Here is a 27,040-nt window from a genome sequence, read left to right on the forward strand (position 1 = left end):
ATCCCAGCGGTCGATGTTTGCCATTCCAATCAGCTCTATTGTGTGTATCTGAGCCCTGCTCAGACCCTGCGGCGGCAAACTTCAAGGCCGCGCCACAGCGGCTGGCAGGCTTGTGTTTGCGGTAAACACTGATTGGCAATTCATTAACCCCCTTCACAAACATTTTCCCAAGGATTTTTTAGGGGGTTGGACCCCATCTGAAGGAGCACTAAACAAGTGGTTGCGCTCTGTGGAAAGGACTAGCCCAGGGACGACGCTTGTGGTGAAGGGAAAAAATCAATACACAACCTGTGCTAACAATTACTGCTGAGAAGCGCTTCAGGGCTCTAACTCTGTCTCAAGAGCCTGTGATACACTCACTCAGTGTGGGAGGTAGACATGTTGTGGCTAATTAAAACGTAGTGGTCTACCTTTTCGGGGCTTCCCTACAGGACAAGAAGCATCTTATTCTCAAGTAGCTTCTCCTGAGGACTAAAGCAGTTTTCAATATTAGTAACAAGCATTTTTTAACGCCTTAAAACAACAGGCTTATTTAATATCAAGGCTAATCATTCAGTAACTACAGGGAATTTAACACAAACTGGCTGAGCTATTCTTAGGTTACAGCAGCGTGTAATAAAACTTCGGGTCTGCTGGCGGGAAATGGCCTTTTAAGGGGTTAACTTATCCCCAGTCTGGTCAACAAACCGTTATTTATGAAACCTATTTGACTGACACAGGCCTTAAAGCACCTTACCTCAAAGTCAACCAGTCAAGACATGTTTACTGTCTTACGCTTCCTTCTTAAACACTGGCGCTACAAGGGAAATATAATTAACAAGTAATGAAAGCTTATATGTTAATAATCAGCACTTTGAAAACTGCATATCATTGTTAACTTGCCTTAAAGCAGGTCAAGTTCTTATGTAATCTTTAGTAGACCTGCTTATGTGGTTTCTAACACTGTTATGCATAAAAATAGACAACAGTACAGAAAAAAATCAGGTTTGAAGTTGGCTGTGTAAACTGTTTGTAGCTATGTGAGGCACTTTTGTACATTTTGAAAGAGATTACTTGACAACTCAGCAGGGTTAATTGTAAGTGTGAGAGTTTAGGCACACAGTTTTCATAATGATTGCTAGGTTATAAGCTTCTATTACACTCTAAAACTGCTGGGTTGGGTTTTCTTCTGCCTAAACACTGGGCTGAGCCTTTATGGTTGTTTAATTTGGGTTATTTCCACAGAGCTGCATAAGTTTTAAGTAGTTTTTAGAGAAAAAAATAGATAACAAACCAATAAAACTCTCAGATGGTAACCTATCAAAAGATATAAAAGAAACCAAGAGCTGGGTCAAAGAACAGTTTAATATAGTAGCACTTGTGACCCAGTCTGTGGGGTTACTCATAAATCCCAGTAATGTTGGGTCAGTTTAACCCAGGGTGTGCTCTGTTACATAATGACCTAGTGCTTGGTTGTAGAAATGACTCAAATTTTGCACTTGTTAGCTATATCAGCCTCATAGCTCCAGTGCAAACTAAACAGTCATAGTTGATTAATTATTTTTGGTAGATGAGAAAAAAATGAATAGATATTTTGCCAGATCATTCCTATAAAATGCTATCAAAAGCTATTATGAGCTTGATTAAATAATCTCAACATGATCCCTCCCCAAGCTTGGATGTACTGTCATGCAGCCATCAGTAAGAGGATATCCTGACAAGCGCAATGCCCCCGACTGAGCCAGCCCCCCTGACTCTCTAGACATTGAGTGGCAACTCTGGTGGAAAATCGACCCCAGCCCAGCTCCATAAAGCCCAAATAGGAGTAAGAGCATTAGACCATATCAGTTGAGCTGGAGCTCCACCGGCTGCACACTTACTAATAGAGAGCCACATCTCAGATCCCCCTGGGAATAATAACAGGAGTACAGGGGGAGAAGCCCTGCTCTTCCTTTAAGGCCTGTCACAGACTCTGACAGGACCCCTAAATTTAATCCTCAAACCCGCTGGGTTGCAGAGGAGCGGAGCAGCAGGGAAGCTGCCCCTCACACCCAGGACCCAGGCTGACTTTTAAGACAGCCTGCCAGAAGAAGCTTTAAAGCTGATGACAAATTCATTTCACACCGCCACACCTGTGACGCTGATGAGGGTGTAAGAGACATGCGTACAAGCCTAATCCATGATGTACAGCAATTACTGCCTTCATTCCAAGGAGCGCTAGGAAAGATGTTCCGACATGGCATTTCTCATTCCAAGAACGGCAAGGGGTGTCAACGACTGGCAGAAGAAAAATGTAAAGGAATATCTGCGCACTTCAACCCAGTAGCATACAAGTAGGCCTATATGCCCTGCTTGCATATCCTTGATGCGAAGAGCTCCAAAGTGCTCTGAGTTAATCATTCCGCAGAGGCGGTTTGATATCAGTTGATTACGTGAAGACATCCTTGAGACGGCATGACGTTTCTGGGGAAAAGCTGATTTTCCAGGCCAGTGGAGAGTGGATTGGAGCACGGGGTCGGCCGGGCCTGCAGGGGACCAGCCACTCTCTCCTCCTCTTAATGTGTGTGCCATGCTAATCGCTTGGTGCTCTGACATCTGGAAACCTCCCAGTGGAGGGCAAATCGCTCAAGCGTTTTTACGCCTGAGATTTGCCCAATATTTGAAGTTGTCACACCTAATCTATAGAAATGAAATCCATTCAAATAAGCTAGAATTTTTCCCCGTTCTGCTATCTGACAGTAGGACCAGAAAGTCATTCAGAAGTGTGTCAGGCACACCTTTGGTCTTGGCGAGGCCTTCGTATCATCTCATCTCTGATTTCCATATTTAAAAGGAAAACAGGGAAGGAAACCTGACAGCACGTAATCGTCATTCATATGCCAACATATTTTTGGTAATTCTGTACTCCCCAACTAGAAGCGCGAAATTGTCCAATAACATCTCTTTCTGCTGTTTTTCCTTTAACCTCTCCCCACCACCAACACCACCACCCCTGCGTGTGGATGTACTGTGGGCATTAAAATTTAATCTGAATAATGTATGTATCTTCTGTTACATTCTTTATAAGATTTTGGCAGTCAGTCCATCCTCCGAAGCTTTCAATCATGGGTCCCCTGGGGTCTTGTGGGATACCTGCTCTTTGAAGCCGGCTGAGGAGCCACGGAGAGCAGGCCCTGCCTGGAAGACAGGAAAAGCTCTCTGCTTATATATTACATTTCCTCTCAAATGTGCCACTGCTATTTTTAAGGCCAAATGGAGCTGTATTATGCAGAGTGGGCCTCCATCTATATCTATAGGCCTCGCATTGCTCCTCTCGCCATGTTGACTTCTTTTACAGCCGTGTTTTTTCTCTAATGTTGTTGAAGTGTTTTCGCAGATGTTGGAGCACAAGCAGTGTCCATTACACTTCTCCTTGGAAGGACAACTGGAAGGACATCTAATTGGCTGCAGTTATAAATCAACAAAGATCAGCTGAATCATTGACTAGGAAAATAAGATTGGATCTTGACATCATTTAAAAATGCTAAAGTGTTGTCCACAAGCATGTGGATTTATCGGAGGTCAGATCGGGCTGTTTATTTCTTCCCCAGTGGTTGAGTAATGAGGCTTCGGAGAAGACCTAAGCTACCAAGCCAGCAACTTTTCACTGAACCATGAGCTTTTTTGATATCCCAGCAGTGGGCTGTCTGGGGTCCATGGGTTTTCTTCAGTGCATCACATCAGTCAAACTTATTTTCTATCTCTCATCTTTCTTATTTAACAAAACACATTGTTTTCAGTGATGTAACCAGATCTTATGAGAAAGGGTTCAAAAGTCAGATAGCACTACATCTGTCCACTTCAGGAAGTCTGGTGTTGACATCACAAGGTCAGCTGTTGTTTGTAATATAATTTATCAGTGTTGATAGCTTTTTTTATTAATTAAGTTGGCTTGACACATGAATTAATCCCTTAAAATCCCAGGCTTATTACACAATAAGGCTTATTATTCAGTAACTGCAGGGACTTCAGTGCAAACCGGTCAAGCTATTCTTAGGTTATAAAAGTGTGTGATAAAACTGGCCATGTAAAGGGTTAAGCCCTGCTTTTCTTTGTACCGTTTTCTTTGGGCCTTGTTTGGTTTTCAAAGCACTCATTCTTTTTTTGCCACGGGAAATGAACGGAGAGATGTTGAGAAAATTCAAATCTAACTCTCTCACTAGCAACACCTTAGCATCCACCTGGGAAACCACAGCAGTAGCCTACTAACACCTCAGCCACTCCCCTGGATGCCATAGCAACTCCTTAGAAACCACATAGGACACCATATCATGGTGTAACAACACCTTAGCAACCACCTGGGATTCCATATCAATGACCTAGCAACACCTTAACAACCACCTGGATGCCATGGCAACAGCCAAGCAATATTTTAGCAACAACCTGGGATACCATAGTAATGCCCTACAAACATCTTAGCAACTTCCTGGGACACCAGAGCATGGCCTAACAACACCTTAGCAACCACCTGGGATACCATGCAAATGTGCTATTGTGACATCAAGCTTGTAACAATAGACAAACCCTTTTTGGTGCTATACAAACCCTTACAATGCATTCTCCATCAATCAGAAGAACCATTTCACCACGCATTTAAGCATGCAAATGGTTCTTTGAGTGTTCATGGTTCTATACAGAACCATTGTCTTTACTAAAGAACCCTTGAAGAACCATCTTTTTTTATACTTTTTTACACTTTCAACGTCCATTTGCTCATCACTCCTGGACTTGCAGCTCTGTGTTGATTTTTGTTGATTTCTTCCCAAATTTTCCCTGGACTTATTCTAAAACATTCTGTTCAAAACAGTGATCAATAAGCCTCTAACTCTGAAAGTTGTCATGGGAGTTCTAAAATGCTGTTGAAGTCTGAAGGGTTGAAAAGCCATCTATTGAAAGGCTCTTTAGCAATAGCAGCTTTTCTATGGCATCGTTTCAAAGAAGCCTATTGCCCTTTATTTTAAAGAGTGTAGAGTTGTGCAGAAGAACAGAAGTTTACTGTGCAACTTTTTTTTTATGTTGTCCTGAGTTAAGTCATATCTCCACATTTGGCAAGTCTGAGCAGATGTGCATGCATGGGAACATTGCAGCGGCTTATCTTTAATGCGTCTGTCTGAGCTGAGCTCATCTCTGTATCTGACTTGCTTCAGCCCAGGTGTGAAGGAAAAGAGTCTTTCCTCTCAACACCTTGGCACGTTTCGTCTCGCCATGTTTTTGCATTCGTCACTTTTTTCTGTGATCTTATCTTATTTTTTCTCATCATCATCACTTTCTGTAAAGAAGATAATGATGATGAAAGGTCCAGACATAGACATTTCAGATATATGTAGTGCAGATAAATTTGACACTGAAATATGCATGATGCAGACTAAGATTATATCGAATGAGGCTTTGCATACCCGTCCCCTGAGCTCTGTGTGTTGTTGCCATCATTCGGATATGGCTTGTGAACCCAGTGACACTTTTTTGTGGGCCGTGTACCAAGCAGACCATCAAACTATTACACTGTAAACACTGTATATGTTGTAAGTGCTAAATAAAACTTTAAAGAGCCTGTATAATGAAAAAGACACACACAAAAAAAGATTTCACTGACTTATTAAAATTAATGTAGCATGTTTGATGCAGTTTGTGAACATGTTAAAGTCTACAAATGTACCATTTACTTCCATACAGTCCACACAGTCCCATACATGGAAAGTAAGCTGCAAAAACAGCTAGTCGTTTTTGTGATGTAATAAAAACAAACACTTTTCATACACAGCTCTATGCAAAAGTTTAGGCACCCCTGCTCAAATTCTAAGTGAAAATAATTAACACATCCTCTACAGAGAGCAAGCTTCGATACATTTTAATGCACAGTTACTGTTTATTTTCTCAATATATAATAAGATAATTTAATGGGGGTGTTTTTTGCATATGACATTATCTGCATTATAACTTCACACTGAAGTTATAAGGAGAGTTTCAGCTCTGCTTTTTGAATGAGGCAGAATACAAGTCAGCCAATCAGAATAAATGTATATTTCTCGTATCTCCAAAACGGTAACTTTACAGGAAAAGGAAAAAAACCTACTTTACTTTTAATGTAAGTTAATGGAACCAGACGTTTTCCAAGTAATTTTGTGCCGTTTCTATTGGTCCATTCATCATGAAATTTACACACAATGTAAAGGGCATACGAGGTTTTCTTCCAACAGCAGCGATATATCTAACAAAAACAGCCTGTATTGTATAGGATAAAGATAAAGGGAGGTTGGAAAACAGTCATGTAAAAATAATTTTTGGTACATAAACCCACACCCATGTCATAAGTGGAGCTTTAGGATGTTTGATATAGAACATTTTTTTTCCCCTGAGCTTTAAAATGCATGCTGGCCAAACCTATGTTTATCTTTCACTCTCTTATGTAAATCCTCTCAGCACACTCATCTGACTATCATTTAGCGCTCCTATTTTTTGCAGACACTTCAAACAATGTCCCACAACTGGGCCAAAAGCAAGGCACTACTCTACGCCGCCCCCCCCCACCCCGTCCCCAAAAGCATCAAACACATCTCGATCAAACATCACAACTTCAAACAAGGTGTCATTCAGTGTCCAGCCCTGTTTGAAGTGGAGTGTGTAATGATACATATCAGGTATCCTCTCTATCTATAGCTTCCTTTCAGAGGGGCCTTCCCTGTGATGTCGTTGTGTTGGCCATCGGCAAAGCGAATCTAAAGAATATTTAAGATGTCCATATCATCTTGATCACAGAGCAATAAGCAGGAGGAAAGATTAGATTATGCATTTCAAACACATCCCTTTCTTTTATGTTCTATCTTTTTGTGACTATGGTGCTCTGCTGTAAAATACAATCCTCAGTGCCTTAATTAGGAAAAAGGCAACAAATTAACTTTCATTAGTTTATCTTTTATAATGCAAAGCACTTTCACTTACACTTTCAGCACTTACATTCAGATCAAATGAAAACATGCTACTTAAGGTCAAAGCAAAAAAAAAAGATTTTCTCTTGCCCTGCTTGAAATGCGCATGTGTTAACCTTCCTAGGTCCACCATGGCGTATACTATGGCCTTCTTACTTTTTGGTTTAAATTGTATCTGAGACCTTCATAGATACTCACATGGGTTACATCATGGCCTTCGTATATTTTGTTTTGGCCAGGTTCCACTGGCAGTTCCAAACTTCTATTCCACACTTTTATAACTCAGCCAATTTCCATTGTAGTTCATATTGTTAATAATCATTAGAATGTAAGCATGGCTTTTTAAAAGTGGTTGCTGTGTCCTTCTTGCTGAGAAATTCTGTCAAACGTGAGGATTCCAAACTTCCACCGAATACCACAGTGGCTACCACACACCAAATGCATCTAGTCACGCACACACACTGTTAGCACTACCCATGTTCTCTAAGGCTACATTCATATAAGTGTCTCAAATCTGATTTCTTGCCTTAATTTGACCCACATCTGATGTTTTTAGAGCTGTGTGGACACATAAATCTTTTAAAATCAAATCTGAGTCATTTTGGCTGTGTTCACATTATAAGCCTCATTGTCTAATTCCAATTTTTCACATCTGGTTCACATCTGATGGTTCGCATTTGAATCAAATCTGTTATTCATGTGGATGAACTTGTGTACTGAAATGTCCCCCATGTCCAACTAATGTTTTCAAATTCATATATAAGACTAAGAACATTATGAAATGCTAAAAAAAACATGTTTGGTATAAATAGAGCCTTCAGGAAAGGAGTTCTTTGTTACCAAGGATGGTTGAGGCTCGCCACTTCACCAAAAATGCATCAGCAAAAAATCTGACAGTTTATGAATAATGTTCTTCACTGAGCGATTGCAAGAATTTTAGGTACTTTAGGTATTTCACCTATTTATGGTGCACAATATCAGAAAACACAGAGAAATCTCTGTGTGTAAAGGGAGAGGTTGAAAACCACAAATGACTACCTGTGACCTTCGATCCCTCAGACATACATACATCATCTAAACCACTTATCCTTCTGGGTCGCGGTGGGGTGCTGGAGCGATCCCTCAGACAGCACTACATTAAAAACCTTCATGCTTCTGTGATGGAGATCACCACATGGGCTCGAGAATACTTTGACAAACTGTTGTCAGTAAACACTGTTTATCACTGCATTGACAAATGCAAGTTAAGACTGTACTAGGCACAATAGAAGCCATGTGTCAACAGCATCCAAAAACACCGCTGACTTTTCTGGGCTAAAGCTCATCTGAAATGGACTTATACACAATGGAAATGTGTGCTGCAGTCTGACGAGTGGTGTGGGGGATATTAGTGGGTAATTTTCACATCTGTGAAGGCGCTATTGACACTAAACACATTTTGGAGCAACATATGCTTCTAGATGCCGTCTTTTTCAGGGACACTTAGACTTATTTCAGCTTGACAACACCAAGCCGCATTATGCACGGCTGCATAATCAGACAGTGCAGGTGCTAGACTGACCTGCCTGTCCTGAACTGTCTCCCATGTAATGTGTGCAAGATACAACAATGAAGCCCTGTATGGTTGCACAGCTGAAGTCTTGTATAACACAGAATGGCAAAACTTTCAAAACTGGATCAGTTTGTGTCTTAAGTACCCAAACAATAATTCAAGTGTTGTTAAATTAAAGGTGATGTAACACAGTGGTAAACATGCTCCTGTGGTATGTGCATTTATTTGACTGTAATTGACCATAATTACCATTAAAATGACCATACATTTACCAAAAACAGGTAAAACACAGGGTAAAAATGTTTTGTATTGTTTTCATATAAATACAGATCAAGCAGAATTTACTCAACACTGATTTCTGTTTTCATTAGCATTTCACATTCTGTCACAACATTTTTGGAATTGGGTTTGTACCTTTATTTCTCTACCAGTAGCACTCTAAATGTTGTACTTTTTTGATGATTGCTCATGCAACTTGTTCGTTCTGTTAATGCTATTGTTCACAAAATGTGGCTCATTTATGTGATACTATTGATTAGGATGTGCACATATGATTCATTTCAGTGTGCAGGTTTATTCACACCAAAGACAGACATGGGTCACTTACAAACACAGATGTGAAGCTTCAGTGCAGAAAGATCGGATCTGAGCAAAATTTGGAATTGATCAATGAGTCATGAATATTGAACAGAAACAGACAAATGCTAATCTATTTGTTACCACAGCGAACATTATTTGCCTTTTTCTGCATCATACCTTTTAGCATGGAAACAGTGATATTCGAAGGTTTATTTAGTTGATAATACATGAAAAAGTCACTAACTGAAGTTTTGTTCTATTATCTATCAAATATATATCTATAGAGGAATAGTGTAAAAAGAGCTTAAGCTTGATGCTCATTGGTGCTCTCACTATGACTGTTTCTATGTGGTTACAGCTGCAATTTGTTATGCAATGCTGAATGGTGCAGTGGCTTTTGTGACCTGAATTTGATGGAAAGTCATTTTGCAAAATCAAAAAAACCTCCTTGAGATTTTTGGTCAATTCTTGGTATTGAAACAAACAGAACAAGTAGTGCACTTGTGTAATTAAATATGTAATTACATGATAAAATGTTGGAAAACTAAAGTAATAACTCTGAAACTCTAAGGGTTAAACATCATTTGTGAATGATACGCCACTTTCCTTAATGTGCCTGTGGTCTCTGGCTAGTTTAGTCTCTGTGAGAGTGACTAGGCTGAAGGAAACCGCTAACACTCCTTTACACACAGTCTCCAACCAGCTGCCTGTTTACACAGGAAATCAATCAGTTTAGAGCCCAGTCAGTTTCTCATACTACTCCACGATGGGGTTTGTGTGTTTTCACAGGGCCACCCCCCAGCCCTCTCCGGTTTCACCCTGAGTGCTGGGTCTAAGTCGGGGGGTCCCGCGCAGGCCTGGGCGCCGCTGGCCAAGCCAGTTCTTTCACTGGACCAATTTGCTGCAGCGCTCCCAGAGGAAGTGCAACCTGTGTTGATTCTGGCGCCGGCCAGCAGTCCCTACCAACAAACCCTGCCCTTTACAGACCAGACCAGCAGGAGGGAGGAGAGAGAGAGAGAGAGAGAGAGAGAAAAAGAGAATGAATGGGAGATGGGAGACAAACAGAGTAAGGGAGAGAAAGAGGACAAGAAAGTGAGAGAGAAGAGAAAGAAAAAGAAAGGAGAACAGAGAAGAAGGAAGAGAAAGAGACAGAGAAAAGAGAAAGAAAGAGAAAGAAACAAGGAAGAGACAGGGAATGCGAGAAGGAAATAGAGAGAGACAAAGAGAGAAAAAAGAAATAGGGACAGAGAACGGAAGGGAAAAACAGAATAAGGGAGAGAGAACAAGAGAAAGAATGAGAGAGAAGAGAAAGAAAAGAGAAAGAAAAAAGACAGAGAGAAAGGAAGAGAAAGAAAAGATACAGAGAGAACAAAGAGACAAAAAAGAGAGAGACAGAAAAGGTAAATAGAGACAGATAGAATGAAAGAATGAGAAAGAGAGAGACAAAGAGAGGAAAGGAAAGAGAAAGTGGGAGAGAGAAACAGAGAATGAGGGAGCGAGAGAGGATGAGACAAAGAGCAAGAGAGAAGAGAAAGAAAAAAGAAGAAAGGAAGACAGAGAGGAAGGAAGAGAGATAAAAGAGAGAGATAGAGAGAAAGGAATGAAGAAGAGACAGAAAATGTATATAGAGACAGAGAGAGAGCAAGAAAGAAAGTGAAAAAGAACTACATAGAGAGAGGGTGGAGGAGAAAGATAAAGGTAAAGAACGAGATATATAAATATATGTATAGAGAGAGAGAAAGACAGAAAGAGAGAGAGACATAAAGATAAAGAGAGCTAAGAGAGAGAGAGATAATGTATACGTGTATGTATGTGCATTGAGGTGAAACGTTAGTGGCCAGCTGCTCTAAGGGTTTTTTCGTGGCGTCAAGATTAGCCAGACTAAATAAAGAGAGGGAATAAAAAGAGAAAGAGTGCAAGACAGAAAAGACACTTCTTTCTTTCACCCCAATTCCACAAATAAACAATGGCACATTCTTAATGAATAAAGACAAGATTTCTTTCTCTCTGTCTTTTCTTTGCTTCAGCCAAATTTGGCTGTGAGTAGAGGAATAAAAGGATAACATGGAGGAAGTCAAAAAGACAGGCATGTTTTGAGTCTCAGGCTGCAGACTCAGGCACCGGCCTTTCAGTGAGTCCATTCACGGCTGGGTCATGTTCTCCAGCTTCCTGTCCACTGAATGGTGCCCTTACAGGAATGTTCTGTCAATGGCATCCAATCTCCACTCTCCTACTTAACCAGGCAAGGAGCGGTGCAGTGGACAGAGGGGAAAAAATATAGTATATCTGTGTGAGCTCAAGGAAGAATCATCATGGTCCCACACAAAAGAACACTGCATATAATATATTAAGTCTCATAGTGGTCATTGTTCAGCCTTGGCTGTCAGTCTGAGAAGCCAAGGTCCTGTAAACTAACTCGTGAGGTATGAGATGCTAACTGATAAGGTATACATTTCCAGTACTTGTTAGCTACATTAGTCTTGTAGCTCAAGTACCATCAAAAAGCAAACTTTGCACACCAAACATGTCGTCACTGATTCACTACTTTTATGGTAAAAATCGCCTACATTTGAAATATTCTTTTAAGTTTGACTCCCATTTACCACTTTTCCTATGTACTCAGGCATAAACTATGCAGTGGGCAGAGTGAAAACATCACACAAAAATACTCTCTCTGTAACTCCAAGGTGGATTTTTGGATGCCATGTAAATCTAAAATAAATGGGATGTGGTCAGTCATGGTTTGTTTTAGCATCGACTGTTAGTTTGAGAAGCCCTGGAAACATTCTCAGAAAAGTAATTTCACAAAATGTGTCTCACATTTACAAAAGGTGGACTGGTTAAGGAGAAGAATCTTTTTCTTCTAGTGTTTTATTACACTAATGATGTTTGCCATTTTTTTTAATTCATTTTTACATGACCTCTCTTTACCCCTTAAAATTTCACACGTTGCTTTTTTCTTGTGACTTTAAGACTCACATAGAATATATGAACAAAAGTATTTAGACACCTACCCATTACACATACAGGAGCTTTAATGACATCCCATTCTAAATTCATAAGCATTAATATGGAGTTGTTCCCTGTTTTGCAGCTGTAACAGCTTCCACTCTTCTGGGAAACTTTCTATATTTTGGAGTGGCTTGCAATCTCCGTTCATCCCAAAGTTGTTTAATATGGTTGAGGTCAGGGCTCTGTGAGGGCCAGTCAAGTTCTTCCACACCAAACTCACCCAGCCATGCCTTTATGGGCCTTGCTTTGTGCACTGAGGTACAGTCGTGCTGGAACAGAAAAGGTTCTTCCCCAGACTGTTCCCACAAAGTTGAAAGCATTGAATTGTCCAAAATGTCTTGGTCTGCTGAAGCATTAAGATACTCTTCACTGGAACTAAAGGTTCTAGGCTGACCACTGAAAAACAACCCCATAGCATTATTCCTTCTCCACTAAACTTTACAGTTGGCACACTGCAATCAGTTAGGTAACATACTCCTGGCATTCACCAAACCCAGACTCATCCATCAGACTGCCAGATAGAGAAGCGTGATTCATCACCCCACAGAATATGCTTCCGCTGCTCCAGAGTCTAGTGACAGCGTGCTTTACACCACTCCATCCGACGTTTGGCATTGTGCTTGGTGATTTAAGGCTTGCATGCAGCTGCTCGGCCATGAAAACCCATGCGATGAAGCTCCCAGCACACAGTTTTTGAGCTGATGTTGATGCCAGAGGAGGTTTGGATCTCTGCAGTTATTGATCAGCAGAGATTAAGCGCTATGCGCCACAGCACTCCAAGACCCCACTCGGTAACTTTCCGAAGTCTGCCACTTCGTGGCTGAGCTGCTGTGGTTCCTAAATGCTTCCACTTTTCAATAATAGCACTCACAGTTGAGTGTGGAATATGTAGGCAGGAAGAAAGTTCCCAAACAGACTTGTTTCAACAGTGGTATCCTATTATAGTAACACTCTCAAATTTAGTGAGCTCTTTGGAACGACCCATTCTTTCACAAATGTCTGTAAAGGCAGACTGCATGGCTAGGTGCTTGATTGTATACACCTGTGGCAATGGGACTGAATGAAACACCTGAATGAATGAATTCAACCATGGTGAATTCAATACGGGTTGCTTTTGCAGCTTGGTTACCATGAATGGACTGTAAGGACGATGCATTTTGAAACAATAACACAAATGAGATTTGTCCTGGCTGGTCACTTGATAGTCCAGTCTCACTGTCAGGATTCAAACATGCGTTAGAACATTCAGTTTCAGGCATGATGCAACAATCAGCTGTAGTTCAACCCATCCATCAAATCCGTCTGCTGATTTGTGTTTTAAAGTTACTTTAAAGTTACTTTAAAACACTTCATATTTGTCAGTTTTAGTAAATAATTGAATCGGAATTCATGATGTTCACCACTTTATTAATACCCAAAAAAAAGAATAATGAAAAAAAAATCACCATATGAACAATGATCTGATCTTGTTTGCATGTATTTAAGAATGCTGTTTCCACCTGATGTGGACTTGATGCTGCATAATGACCACATTCTAGGCCTACAGCTGCTTGCTATAAATGTTTTAAAATTCAAGTTTCAAAGTATAAATATAAAGGTGTTCAGCGCATACAGAATGTGTTTTAATACCAGTCTGATGCTGTTTCTTATCTCCTCTGCGTCCCTCTCTCATTTCAAAACCACAACACAATGTTGTTGTACACACCATTTTCACCATGCTTGGTATAAGTTGTTGAACATTCATTTTCTCTTCATTTTCTGAGAGCCCTGTTGAAGAGGAATGCAGATTGCCATTTTAGCTGACCTGCTGTCCGGGTCACTGCATAGATCTGCAGGAGCTTTTGTTGGAACACCTGGGTGATGAAGCTTCGACAAGGTGCAAAGCTCACATTTCTGCTTCTATTCATGTTCCAAATGGAAGAGCAACTCTCCTCGGTTCAAATCAGTGCTAGCCGAGAAAGAACAAAACATATCTGAGCAGACTGCTGTCATCCTTCCATGAATGGGATACATTTGCAGTCATTTTTTGGCAACTCTGTTATTTTTAGTAGTCTTAACAATCCACACTGACAAAACAGTTGAAGAATAGTTGTCAACTTGACCAAACTCCCTGACGTTCATGTCAGTTTGCAGGTTTGCACAGATTCTTTAGGCCTGCACTGGCAATCAAAGTCAACGACCAAAGCAGAATTCATTGTAACCATGAAACACAGGACCCCTATCTTGTCTAACATCTGCAACAAAGAGAGCATCAATGTCTAAAGAGTCCTCTTTGTTTTTTACAGATCTAACTGTGCTTTAATAAAGCAGTAAGCTGTGGCAACAAACTAACAGAAAGAGAGGGGAAAAAAATGACAGAGAAAGCGAGAGAGAGGTCATGCTGAGACCGCAAAGCGCTCGCCGTTCTCCCGTGAGGAAATCTGGGAAAGCTGAAAATAACCCAGAGGCTCCCAGTGTTTTTGTAAGGCTGGAGCTGGATGATGCAGGAACCCACTAGAAGGCCAGACGGGACAGCGATGGATGGGGCTTTGTTTGGATAATTGCGTTTTTCTTTTTTTTAACTCTCTTTTTTCTCTGTGTTTTGCACTTTGCCAGTACAGCCACTCGTGCTTTCTTGCAATTACCCTGCCCTTGTTTTTCTTAAAAGCGGCTCTTCCAGACAGGGGAAGAAACAGACCAACCAAGTAAAGAAGCCATTAATCCTTTTTATACAAGCTGAAAAGTCCAGGTCTGACAGTGAAGTAATGCCTGCGAGGTTAGAGGTGCTGAAGGAGAGGTTAAAAGGCTGATTTACGGTTACAACACATAGAGCTCTTGTGACATCCCAAACACAACAGAATACATATCTCACCACTCAACACCTCTGAATGATGTAATGCCCCTCTAATCTCGCGTGAACCGACGAATATTTCCAGGGTAGCCGTAATGTGCGGCTTCCCCAGATGACTCGAGGCTGTCCATCACGTGACAGACACTACCCTTCACTTCAAATTAGGCTGCTCTTTTTGGAGAGATTAGCAGTGGTTCACTCATGGCAGACGCTTTAGAGACCAAACATCTGACGATGGCAGACAGTTGGACCATCAAAGCTCGTTGGTTGGTTTTTGTTATGGCTGTTTTTTCCCCTCGTAATCATAATGAGAGCTTTCCGGTGTTTCACATGAAGCTCAGGGCCAGGAAAGTTCACCCCACAGTGTCACGTTCTTCTTTTAGCTCCCTTTATAAACACCTGGCACCTGTTTTTAACTCTCATCGGAAGTCTCCTGAGCAGAAGATAAGAGCCTGATAGTTCATTCATTCCCTTTCTCTACTCATAAGTGATTGAAGTGCTTTCACTTCCTTTTAACACTTCCTGTGGTGACTTCTTTATTCTACTAGAGCTTTCCATTTTAGCTGAGTTATCAAAGTACAGCATCATTAAAGACAGATGCTTCTATTTGCACTGCTGCTAAAATTTCACATCACATCTGCATCTCATCAAAACTTTGAATGTATAATTTCAGAGCAATTAGACGTTGCGTGACCAACATTGTGGCCAGGTGTAAGCAGTCGTTTTCTAGAAAAAGTTTGCCGTAAAATCAAATGTTTCCCCTTAGACCAAAAATGTACTGACTACTGATGACTGAAGTTTGCTTCTTTAGTTTGTGGACTAAAGTATGGACAAAATTCAAGCTTCAAGATGGCTGCTATTCCTGAAAGTTAGACCTTTAGTTTGGGCCACAAATGTCAAAAAACAAGATCATGTTTACCATAACGACAATTCCTATTACTGCCTCTATGGGACTCCTAGTAGTTTGTTAGGCTAACTGTGGTGCACATTAGCATTTTTTATCAGTTTTGAATTAATTACAGAGATTTGAATCTGGTAAAGATGTTTTATTTGAAGCATGTAACAGACGTATTAACATATATTTTTACCCTGTACCAGTTTTACAGTGACTCCTTCAGTAAAAAGCCTTGGTACAAAAACATTGGTTAGACCATGGCTAATTTTCACAGTTAGAAGATCTAGAGTGCACTACTGGCTCTACTTAATAAGCGACACAAGCAGCTACTTAGGGCCCCGCAGCCACAAGGGAGCCTCCTAACCACTTCTGGGTTATAACTGTCAAAAAAACAAAAAACAAAAAACAAACAAAACACTAAAGCAAAAAGAACTTACACAATATATACATCTGGAGCTGAAAAAAAGAAAAGAAAAAGATGAGGAGAAAAAGCATAGAGATCTTCTTTTTTTGTGGTGTTAAGAATATGTCATTTGTTATGGCTTTTAGTTGGACATCAAATGGTAGTGAAGCTGGTGGCCTTCACCACTGCCCCCAGGGTTAGATTGAACTAAGCTTAAAGTTAGCTAGGTAAGCAAGAAATACCGCGAGGGAAACAGACCCCTGGATCCAAGGTTATCTGTAATTTAAAGTGTAACCTAGAACCCCAAATGAGCATCCAATCATCAGCAATACACAAATTAGCCAGTTCAAAAAGTAAATAATTTAGACAGCTTGTGGTAGTTAATTTTATTAGTTAACCTCTAATTTTGCAGTATATCAGCTAGTTAGACTGGGGGCCTCTAAAAAATCCTGCTTAGGGCCCTCAAAAGGCTAGAGCTGGCACTGCTAGAGTGACATTTTCTCATAAAATTGATCCAAATGATTGTAAATGCGGTTGGTAAATTCCACTGTCACTTCAGAATTGGTCTGTCTTGAATTATGTTGGTCTAACGTGTGAGGCCTTTAATCCACCTCTTGACCAGTGGCCAATTAGACCAAATAGCCTAACTATTGGGTGAGCTAGGCTGGCTGCATTTACCTAGATAATCCGGATTGGACAATTTTCTGTTAGGCATTTCAAGATTTTTACCCTTTTGTTTCCAACCAAGAAATGAAATAATATTATTACTGCAATATGTGGTGAGATTAAATGGACAAGGATGGACTACAGACATGTATTCTTTAGTTCCCAGAAATCATAGGTTTGCCCACTGTTATATATAACAATATGTCATACAGTATCAAAAACCATATAAGCAGGTCTAACTTTACAACAACAAACTGGTCTTAGGCAAGTATGGGATGATGTAGGGATGCTGTTTGCACAGTGCTAATTGGTGAGGTATAAGCTTCCATAACCTGTTAGCCAAATTAGCCTTGTAGCCACAGTGCAGAATTAAAGAAGCAAACATGTCTCGTCTTGGCTGATCGTCTACATTTGAGCTGAGGGGAAAATTGCATGACTCCAGTATGACATACGTCTTTTTTTTTAATATGTGGACAATGTTTTGGAAGTGCTGTGGAGTTCAGAAGACTGAAAGCTGTGTGTGGGGGCAGGGTGCAGACATGATGAAACACATAATGAATAGGCCTGTATGAGCCTGCATGCAACCTCATTCACCACACGACATGAAAGAATACACACTCGTCTTTTGAAGGCGTTAGCGGGACAGATAGAAGGAGGAGGAGCTGGTGGAAAAAGGTGGCGAATAATCACCTTCTCAAACCTTTACAATGAGGATGCCCAGCCTGAATGAACCCAGTCAACCCTGACACCGTCCCTGTTTGCTTTGGAGTTAACGTGGCCTGATTTTGAGGGGTCCTTGATCATACTCATGTTTGAATTTTGCAGGGGGGGGGTTAATAAGCAGGCTATTGTAGGTAGGGCTGTGGAATTTACATACACAGAGCTGTGAAAAAATCTTTAACCTCTTAAGACATCCATCCATCCATCATCTAAACCGCTTATCCTTCTGGGTCGCGGTGGGGTGCTGGAGCCTATCCCAGCTGTCATTGGGCGGAAGGCAGGATACACCCTGGACAGGTCGCCAGTCCATCGCAGGGCAGACAGACAGACATACACATTCACACACTCACTCACACCTAGGGGCAATTCAGCATGTCCAATCAGCCTAACTGCATGTCTTTGGACTGTGGGAGGAAACCGGAGTACCCGGAGGAAACCCACGCAGACACGGGGAGAACAGGCAAACTCCACACAGAAATGACCCTGGTCACCCAGCCGGGAATCGAACCCAGGCCATTCTTGCTGTGAGGCGACAGCGCTACCCACTGCGTCACCGTGCCGCCCACCTCTTAAGACAATTACATTTAAAAATAAATAATCTGGGCAAAAAGTGTTCAATTCAATCTAATATTAGTACCGTTGGGGGTTGTTGATTTTGATGAACACTTCTTCCCTCAGTGCTCCAAAGCCACACCCCCATAACACTTGTAGGCACCTGTGCAACACCTGACTTTGGTTATATTTGATTGATGCAGCTAACAGGCAAGCTAAAGCTAAAGCTAACACAGGAGCTAAACTGTTACCCATTTTGTTGAGACCCCTTGAAGCTCGGAGCCCACTCTGTTAGCTTCAGATATGCTTTGCCAAATAACTACCTGACTAGCAGGTATGTCTACTCAGCGTCACTCTTCATGCATTTCAACTTCTCTTTGTTCACTTCAGCACTGGAAAGCCAGATGGATTCTCTCTCTCATTTGTCATGTTCTTTTCAGTTTCAGCTCTTCCGTTTCTTATTTATGCAGTTTTTTGGCGGTCTAAATCATTAGATTAGTGGCAGAATTTTGTGTTGTTTCCTCTGTTTCTTCGAAGAACTAACCAGCTGTCCCACTGGGAATTTTCAGAACTCAGGTTTGTAGCTCAATAGCTATAAGGCTAGGCTACAGCTATATGCTGTGGATGTACAATATCATTGATCACTGCTTAGTTGAATATGACCCACATACTTGTTTTTTTCTCTTGTTTACAGGGCTACACATTTTACTGACAGCTGCCTGAATGTGAGGAACATTTAATCAAATATTACAAACATTGTTCTGACTTAAAAATCAATGATCCATGCAGTGGCTACAGTGTATAGAGGAGAAGTAGAACCAAACGTGTGTACTTCTGACTATCTCACAAGACATCAATAACTTTACTTAAAGTTCTTGGGAACACTGCGTATTTATATTCCAGCTGTTCATATGATACTCAAACTGGGTGCTTAAACATTGAAGTTTGAATAAAAAAAAGCTAAAAAACTATCTAGACATGGTCCCAATATTCTGACGAGCACTCTTGATTGATATCCCTCTGTCTAATACTCCCAGCCTGCTACATCACTGAAGTAGAACTAAACACAACACAAGCAAAGCAGGGAAAAATGAGTTAACATGCTCCACATATACAAGTTGTGTTGTAGACCTCATTGTATCCATGACTCACTACAAACATTATCCAGCTTTTAAATAGCAAGCTCTTTCAGAAGGTAAGGTTCTTATTCACTTTACTACTACTTTCATGGAACAAGGATATGGGTGGTTGAATGAATAAATGAATGAATGAATGAGTTAAGTAATTATTTAATGGACAGACGAATGAACAAACAAATGGACAATCTAATTAACAAACAGAGGAAACAAAAGAACGGGTGGACAAGCAGACAAATGCTTGAACAGACAGATGAACAAATAAAATGACGGCAGACAGACAGACCAAAAGTCGTGCTTGCTAGGTTAGCTCAGTTCAGTTGTTAGGTTTTCCTTGTTAAGTTTACCTGATTGAACAGAGTGAGGCTTTAAGGGAACACAGTTTTGTTCTAGCCATGATTAGAACCACCCAGTTTACATCAAAAAGGGAGAATCTGGGCCAAATAAATCGGCCATTTAGTTGGCATTGGAAAGTCATTCGCAAGATATTCCTTGTACATGTATATTATTTGCCCACAAGAGCAAGATTAACCTACTTAGAAAGAAAACACAGCTTTAAGTTCTCAAGGGCTTTAAAACAAGAAATTCTTGTTACTTTTTACTGTATTTGTGTTTATTTATACTTGTTCTAATGTTGTTTAGTGTTTTTACAGGCAAAAAGAAACATACTGAACAGAAAAATAGTCTTCAATCATGTTTTCAGATGCGTTAACACTTTTGCACAGTACAGTGTATGTTCACTGACTGGCAGCGTGAAATGACCTATGTCTTTAAAACCAATGACTTGAAAACCCACTGCTGATTTTAGTTCAACCCTTTTGCTCTGGATAATTCCATATATATGGAAAATTACACACACAAACACACACACACACACACACACACACACACACACACACACACACACACACACACACACACACACAAACTCAAACACTCAGGGAAGGAGATAAAGGTCCAGCTCTGTGTGTGGTCACTTGGCCTGCTGGTGTCCCAGTGTGCAGGAGCACGCCAGCCCTGGTGCCTGAAGAGATGTAGGATGTGTTTATGCTAACACACAGCCGTGTGCTGCGAGGCCGGCCTGACTCATGCTGTGGCTTATTTTGGCTCCTCCGATGAATCATATTTGCACACTAAAAAAAAAGTGATGCATTGAATTTACTTGATTCAATGTGTAGACTACATAAATTCCACACAACAAAAATAATTACATGAAATAAATTTCCCAACAAAATACATTACATCAACACAATTTTATCGCTAATTGGTCTTAGTGTTGGTAATAAATGCGTTGATGTATATATATATATTATTCATGCTGAAATGATGTATGCATTTGAATCAAGTACATTTAAAATGTACTGCTTTTTCAGTATGCTGTACATACATAGCAGAGTTTGACCTAATAGCACACACACGCACACACGTGCACACACACACACACACGCACACACACACACACACACACACACAGATTTTGTAAGCCACTTATCCTTCTGGGTCACGGGGGGAGCTGGAGCTTATCCCAGCAGTCATTGGGCAGAAGGCGACCTAATAGCACCCATATGTAAATATATAACGCTACGCATAAAAGGCGGATAATTTACAGTGCTGTAAGAAAAGATAGATATCATAAAGGCGTGCTTTGTTTTCCTTCCTAGTGTTTCACTGCAAAGCTCTCCAGTTGTAAGGCCTACTAATAGTCCCCTGTATGAGAGCGAGCAAAACTGTAGGCCGTGAGCGATGCACCATGCATGATAGATGGTCGTTCTCTGTTGACATCTTTATGGTGCAGAAAATCCACAGATAGGCATGACATTTTTTATGCGTGGAGGATATTAGTGGAAACCGAGAGCGAAATGGACAAATTGTGGACAGCTGCACTGAATGGCGGCCAGCGGAGAGCCAGCGCTGGCTCAATGAGGTAATTGAATTTGTGAGTGCGGCAGACGCGACCTTTCCTGCTGCGCCGCCTCGCGAGATGAGTGGGTGGGCGGGCGGGCGGCCTGTCAGGAGCCAGCCTGGGCCATGAAATTACAGACCAAGTGCGACAGCACTGAGTAGAAGAGGAGAAAAGATGCTTAGGATAAACAAAAGGTGCAACCTCTTCTTCTGTGATCTGTAGATTGGAAAAATGTATATCTTGGCAAGTGAAAGCATCTTACATGTAGGCAATATTTGTAACATTTTTCATTCTGAGATTGCTGTAAGCACAGTAATAAGCCATTACTAGACATTTTAACTTATTAAAGTAGTCTTATGAAGTAAACAGTATATGTTGTAGTAGATTATTTTGCTTGTTTAATATAATAATGTTTGAGTGCTGAATTATAAGCCAGTGCAGTAGGCCTTGTCAACATGCATCTCAACATTTTTTAAACAGTTTTTTCTCTGTCTTGTCATCCTTTCCACATGAAAAACTAAGATTTTTGAAAGGTTCTCCAGGGTGGAGATTTTTTTGGAAACTCCATTTTCAATGTTTTCGTGCAAATGAGCAAAAGCAGCTTAATTTGCTCGTCATTAACTTGCTGTTAATCAAGCCATTAGCTTGCACGTCTGCGCTCACTGGATACAGCTGCAGATATGTTTCTTTCTTCACTCTCACCTGCAATTAGCCTTCTAGGTCCCCTCTTCTCCAGGCCAGCAAGATCTTCCCCATCTCGAGGCTGACAGGTATCCTGCACACCAACCAGAGAAAACTAAGAATGGCTGAGAGAAGAAGGAGGAAATCTCTGCTTGACTCAGGTCTTCATTCCTACCAATCACTCCTTCCAAAGTTCACTTGAAGTATCTGCTGCAAAATCATCTTTCTACAGAGGAAAACTGAAGCATCAGCATCTGATCCATGCAACCTCTTCAGCATTTTCACTTCTCAACCCTCCTTGTCCCACTACCCTCTTCTTGTACCTTGTAGGATTTCATCACTTGTGGAGAAGGTTAATAGAATCTGCCTGTCTTTTGACTCGTTTTCCACTCCCCTCACCAGTCCCTGTCCTCTTGCTCTTTATTCCCTAACCTATTTTTTCTTCTCTCTCCAGAGATGGCGTCACACAGCTACTTACATCCAATAATCCAACCATCTGCCCGTTGGATCCCGTCCAATCCACACCGCTCCAGTCAATCTCCATGGATCTACTGCCCTTGATCACTTTCATCATAAACAGCTCTTTGTCATCAGGTCATGTTCCTTCAGCATTTCAGACTATCAGGTTGGTTCCTATCCTGAAGAAGCGTCGGCTTTGCAGATCCAATGTCAGCAGCTACTCCTTTACCGGTATCAATCCTTTCTTTCCTCTCAAAAATTCTTGAACCTGCAGTGGATAATCAATTGCCTCTCTTTCTCACTCAGAACCAGCTTCAGGACTCAGGATTGCCCTCATAGCAGTGACTGAGAAGCTCCAGACACCAAGATCAGCCAAACTGTCATTGGTTTTATTTCTTGTCAGCCACATAATCTTCCTGTCTGTCCTCTCCAACTTTGGTATTACTGGCTTTGCATAGATGAGGTCTGTATCCTATCTGGAGGGGTGCTTATATCAGGTAACATGGAGAGGGTCCACATCTGCTCCATGCAGGCTCTCCACTGGTGTCCTACAAGGCTCGGTTGCTGGGTCCTCTTCTCTTTTCACTCTACACCCATTCTCTTGATGATGTAATACCCTCTCATGGCTTTTCTTACCACTGCTATGCTGATGACACCCAAGTAGTGCTTTCCTTCCCACCTTCAGAGACTCAGGTTTCCTGTAGCATCTTGGCATTGTGACTGACATCTCTTCAGGCAGCTCACCACGTGAAGCTCAGTCCTAGCAAGACTAAGCTACTATTCATCTTTGGAACTGCAGGTCCTCACCATGATCTTGCCATCTCATCTGAGAACGGCTTGGTCATTCCTTCTGAAGATGCAAGAAGCCGTGGTGTGACTGTGGATGACCTGTTATCATTCTCAGCTCACATTGCAAGCCTGATTCAGTCATGTCAGTTTCTCCCATACAGCATCCAGATGATTCAAACTTTTCTGTCTTTTTCTTCTGCTTATTCAGTCTCTTATCATCTCAAGGCTTGATTACTGCAACTCGTTCCTGGCTGGTCTTCAGGCCATCATGTCCTTGCAACTGAACCAGAATGCCGCAGCCAGTGTTGGGAAGGTTACTTTAAAAATGCATTCCATTACAGATTACTGATTACCTGATAAAAAATGTAATGCTAACCTAAAGAAAAGTCATTTTTCATTTTGTTTTACGAAACAAAATAATAGATTTAGTAAGTAATTAGTTTAGTAATTAATTGTCCACTCTTTACGTTTGACATTTGTACTTTCATTTGAAAATGGGGTATTGTAGAACTACAGAGAGTGGACATACAAAGCTGATAAAAAGCTCTTGGCACTTATTTGTTAAAAATCTGATGCTTACTAAACCAAAAGATCATTCTCTTCGTTTCAGACCACTCTTCATCAATAATTGTTAAATAGTGACCATTCTAAAACTCTTAACTGATTATTGTTTGTGTTCTAACTGCTAAAAGGTCTCTATTAGCTCATTATACATCACTGTAGTGCATTGTGGTTGTAGTTTTATTTGTGATGTCATTTGTAGATGCCCCCTAAACTCTCAAGCATTTTCAGTATCCACACAAATCAACGTGTTTGAAAGGCATTCATTTCTGACTGAGATACAAATAGTGATAATTTACACATATTAACATTATGCACCCATCATTCGAAATCTACTGAGGAAAAAAATCACACATGCAAAAGGAAACTCCTGTAGTAAATGAGAGAAAAGAGTTGACTTCCAGTTTGCTGCTGTATACCGACATGATATGTAAATCCAGTGAAAGCGTCTGATTCAGATATATTTGGGAAAATGCTGCAGATTTTAGTTCTAAAGATAAAGATAAAATACTAAAATTTCTATAGATGTGGGCTAAATAAAAGACTGCAAACTGCTGCTGAGGAGGGGTATTCTTCAAAAATCTCTACTGGCAGGAGTAGTAGATAGTTATTTTACTACAATGCAATTTCTACCAGAAAGAACAACTGCAAACAATGGCACCTGGTGGTATTTAACACTTAGAAGTCTAGAATTATTAGTGTGGCCTTGCTACATATTTTGTTTACATTACACAATTATATACGTTATTACATCATTTATTAATATTAACATGAATAAAAATGAATTTACAATTACATTTGATGTACATTCTGTGCAAGTTTTAATTTCAGTGTCTTGAAATGACAAAATTAAGGCAAAAATATTATTTACAAATACAAACACGGCATACACCAAGAGTTCTGCACTGTGACAACCTCTGCCTGTTTTAAGAAGCTATGGGTGAGTATATAGTAATGAATGAAAGAACAAAATGTGTAAAAAAAAAAGCTGTTTCAAATGATTAATAAATAAAGATAATAAGGTTAATACATGCATTAATTAATGTATAGTGCAGAATTTTATGCATTAAGAAATAAGAACAATGTTACAAACATTACTATTCTCAGAAAAGTTTCCTCTCAGTCGGCCTTCAGTTTCGGTAAGAACCTGAAAGTAAAGTGTGTGATGACTAATTAAAGTAAGTGTGCTATGTAAAGCACTAAATCTCCTGAGGAAAACCCTGTAGGTGTCTTGATGGCAGGCAGGTCTGAAGGTTCATTAAGGTGCTGTGGGTGAATGAAATACCTGGCGGTGAATCAGGGCCATCAGTATTCCTGTCCTTGCCACTGGCTACAAGTCTTCAGCCTGTCCATTAATTGCATTCTTATAGCTTCATTGTCAGCTTCTCATCAGCCAGCTCTGGCCTAGACATCCCTCCTAATTACCTACGCACAGAAATCCCCCTCGCTCCAGAAATCCTGCATGAATCAGCGCAATGGTGTGCTCCAGTGACGAGAACAATTTGAAAAGAGAGTTCATTAAGTTTGTGATTAACCTTATGGTACCTCTGGTGTCCTTTAATCTGAGAGGAACCACATGACCATTCAAATTTGACAAAAAGTCATTAAGAAGTCGGTGAAAAATTCAATCCCCTGCCTTTTCATAGCAGGGAAACTTTCGCGGTGACACGTTTTCTGCTACGACTTGAGAGACCTGTGACTGTACCTAATGCATGAATTATATAACGCCAGGGCCATTTCCACACGTGGTTCCGCTGGAAACAAAAGGGCAATTATTTTAGGGGAGCTGTAATTTTCATGCAGGCCCGCCAGTGCGGGATAGCTTCGTCGTGCCAGAGAGAGCCTCCTCTTCTCTCCCCTAGAGCTCACCATGAAATGGAAATTTACATTCACTTAGAGCAGTCCGGGTGCTCCGCCGCAGACAGCTGTATATTTAATGAGAGCAGAGAGATTTAATTACTTCTGTTTTAAACAGGCAAGGCTTCTGCAGTGCAATGACAAGGGATCCAGAGCTGGGAGAGGAGCTAGAAGAAGAAGAAGCAGAAGGAAAGTGAAAAAAATAAAAAAAATATGTGGCAGATGATTTCTCTTCGTTCCCCCTGAAGCCGCCGCTGACTATAGCAGGCACTTTGCACCGCAATTATTCCAAATTTATTCCGCTGTCGATTTCTAGGGAGGAAGAAGTAGGCTTAAAGTAAGGCAGAAAAATAGTACGCATTTGGTGTGTCATCTGGGAAAGAGCAACAATGGCAACTGTCTCCAGGTATTTCTGTCACATCATAAACTACGTCTTTATGGTGATAGCAATATTTTCATAGCTGCGAGTTGTAATGATTTCACGCAGAGCTTAATAAAACAGATTCCTCCGATTTACTGTATTGTTTTAATGACTGTAGTGTAAGTACCGCAACGCTGTACAGCATACCGAGCAGCAGCGGAGACTAACAGCGCAACATGAAAACACTTCAGCATAATTCTTTCCCCATACCGGGTGAGACCGCACCTGATAAAAAAATAAAATCACTCTAAGAAGTAAACTTAAATGCTAAAAACACTCATATAATATGACATATTTTACTAGACGACAACTTGCAAATTACAGTAGCATCCAAATCCAAATCCAAAGCCATTTTATTAGAAACACCAAATTTTTATGCTCTGTTTTGCAGTGTGTCGCAAACCGCAGCACACGGTGGCAGAAGTTCTGTTGGACTCTGACCCTGCCATGTGCTGACAAATTATTTTTGGTAACAGTTTATTTGGAGTGGTTCTTTGTAGATGTTTCATAAACTCATCAGATTATCAGTAAAACATCAACAACATATCAGTGAAGTAAGTACTAGTAAAACATACCCTATACTTTACAGATTTTAACACAACCTAGAGACATTTTTTGAGTTAGCTTAACTTAGTTTAGTCAAAAGTTCTACTAACTAACACTTTTGGGTCATCAAAGCAGCTTAAATTTACTCAGCTGAGTTAAACTTCCTTTCCTATCTGCTTTCTTTGATTTTTCCTGATCTGTAGCCACAGCCTCACTAAATACATTGGCAGTGGTGACTAGCAAGTGGATTCATGTGGCTACCAGATCAGGCAAAAAAAAAACAGACAGGAAAGGAAGTTTCACTCAGTTACTCAGACACTGTCATTGTGTCCCCACGATCAGAGGAATGTTTCCTCATCTCAGCCTGACATTCACAGAGAGCTGTGGCATCACTGGGATTCAAACTCATGATCTCCTGGTAAGCAGGCAGTTAGACAGCTGTGCCTCTTAGTATTGCAAAGAAAAAATGAAAACACATACAGGCAGATAAATGTTCTTTATGTAAGCACAGGCAACATTCTCTATCTGAGCCAG

This window comes from Colossoma macropomum, unplaced genomic scaffold, assembly GCF_904425465.1.
Source record: "Colossoma macropomum unplaced genomic scaffold, Colossoma_macropomum, whole genome shotgun sequence".
Classification (NCBI taxonomy): Eukaryota; Metazoa; Chordata; class Actinopteri; order Characiformes; family Serrasalmidae; genus Colossoma; species Colossoma macropomum.